Below are 2,698 nucleotides of genomic sequence, written 5' to 3'. Positions count from 1 at the left end.
GTAAAAACAATAATATATCAACAAGCGCACGGGAGGTAAATAGCTGGAAATCACGGGATTAGTATTATTATCAATATAGTTAAGAATGAAGAATCAAGTGAACGGTCTAAGTTAGTCAACGTCAACTGAGTACTATTTAGTATTGTACTTGATTCTAATAAACTAAACTATGAGTATCTAGTGTTTTAAATAAATATACCACACGAGACCAAAATTGAAGCATTATTTATTACATGGCGATCCTGAAGTGGTAGAAACCAGGAATCTTCCAGAAATCTTCATCCAGAGAAGCTCAAGATGAGAGGAATATCATACTGGAAATTTAAATGGAAAAATGAAGTAAAGTATTCATCACCATAATGGATGATATATGGAAGGCATTGTACCAGTTTAAAAATAGAAAACGCATCAGCAGTTAAGAAAATTCCCGCCAAATTCCGGTCCAAACCCGCCAGGAGCCCCGCGACAGCAGCCCAGTTCATAATAATGGACAATAAATGGAAAAAATGGATAAATGGACAAAAGTGAAATAACAAAAACCATATATGAAATATATTATGTAAGTAAATTTTATTTTTTATCCCTTATATAAATTATGCAGTCTAACAGAAATTATTACTTAGTATTTGAATATAAGAATTTAACTAAGTCAAGTTCAGAATGTTGAGTACATAATTTTTTATTGATTTTAAAAGTACAGAAAATAATTTTCAAATTATCGCAAATAACTGTTTATATATCAAATTCTATTTTTTAATGAAAGAAATGTGCCATATAATTTTATTTACTAAAGGTATATTTTTAAAAATATTTATATTTGACCATGAAAATATACTGTGACTAAGTCGGAAAATATTAAATTACGACATGAATTTGCTTAAATGGCAAATTCTTCAATTAATATATACGAAGAAATCGGATATGACTTTATTTAACTATTTAGCTATAATAAATTAGGATATTTAGAATTATTGTTACATTTATAAGGAAGAAAAACGAATTTAAAAGAACTTTTAAAGACAATTGACCATGGCGTCAGAAAAATTTTCATTATGTTGGAACAATTTCCACGAAAATATGAGTTCAGGAATAAATTCATTATGGAAGAGTCAAGATTTTGTAGACGTAACGCTTTCAGCACAAGGAAAATGCATAAAAGCGCACAAAATGGTTCTTTCAGTTTATAGCCCATATTTTAAGGAAATTTTTATGTCAAATCCCTGTCAACATCCTATAGTAATTTTGACAAACGTGACTTACGAAGCACTAAGAGACTTGTTACAATTTATATACCATGGAGAAGTACAAATTAGACAAGAAAATTTAAATACCTTCATTGAAACGGCCGAATCATTGCAAATACAAGGACTCACTGGAGATAGAAAAGTTTTAAATGATAATAACATTATGGAAATTTCGGATAAAGAATATACTCAAAATGTAAAAGATTTTAAACCAGTTCCTCTACCTGTGACAAAGAAACAACAACCTATAAAGAAGGAAGAACATAGCGACACAGAGCAAGAAATAAGTATGGCTCTTACAACAAACGAATTTTTAAATATCGCAAGCAAGGTGTTACCCAGCGAGTTTGACGGAAAAGCAGGTAAACTGCAGTCATTTTTAGATGCACTAGAACTCCTTGAGAAAATAGCGATAGGACACGAGGAGACAGCGACAACATCAATAAAGACAAGATTAACGAATAAGGCCAGAAACGTTATAGCTACAGAGGACACAATCGCAAGAATAGCAGAGGTACTGAAGAGAGAACTGAGAGGCGACAGTCCAAAGACGGTAATAGCTAAATTGGCGAAGAAAAGACAAGGACATAAAGATGCAGAGGTCTATGCATCTGAAGTGGAAGAATTAGCGGAACAGCTAAAAGTTGCATACGTAGCGGAAGGAATGTCATTGGAACTAGCAAAAAAATACACAACGGAGGCAGTAGTAGCTGCAATGAAACGCAACGTCAACACAGAAAAAGCTAAATTCATTTTGGAAGCTTGTAACTTTTCAACCACACAAGAGATAATGTACAAATTTTTATCGATCGACGAGACAGAAGATAGCACACAAGGAAAAGTATTAAATTACAGGAACAAATACGATTTTGATATGAGAAAAGAAAGTAAGAATACAATATATGGATATTATAAAAATAAATTCGAAGAAAGAAAACAATATAGAAACAAAAATTATAGAAATATAAGGGAATATGAAAGACATAATACGAGGATATATCGTAATAGAAACAGAGCAGATTGGCAATCACAACGAAGAACAAAGAATAGTCAATGGACACAGGTGAGATGCCACAGAAATAGAGGCACAGCAAGATCATATTACGCACCACATGCGAATACGAATACAGTGAGAGGAGTAGATTTTTGACAGAAATGTAGGCAAACTGCATATGGTTCGACCTTAATGGTTGAAACCTACGTCGAGCAGGAGGCTGCTAAGAGGATAAGCTAAGGTGGTACTTGAATCCCAACCCGCTAATAGTCCTGCGGCTCCAGCACGACAATACAGTAACTACAGAATGGATTAAAATTGCGAAACGAATTTTGAATAATGATTTTTTTTAATAAAGTAAATGGAAAATTATTGAAAAGGAAGTTTGTCACAATGAAAGACGATTCCCTACGATTATTTTATTTATATGCAAGAGAAGAAAAGATGTTGAGTAAATTAA

The sequence above is a fragment of the Diabrotica undecimpunctata genome, unplaced genomic scaffold (assembly GCF_040954645.1).
Source record: "Diabrotica undecimpunctata isolate CICGRU unplaced genomic scaffold, icDiaUnde3 ctg00000579.1, whole genome shotgun sequence".
NCBI classification, from domain to species: Eukaryota; Metazoa; Arthropoda; class Insecta; order Coleoptera; family Chrysomelidae; genus Diabrotica; species Diabrotica undecimpunctata.
Note: the sequence above shows the minus strand (reverse complement) of the source record.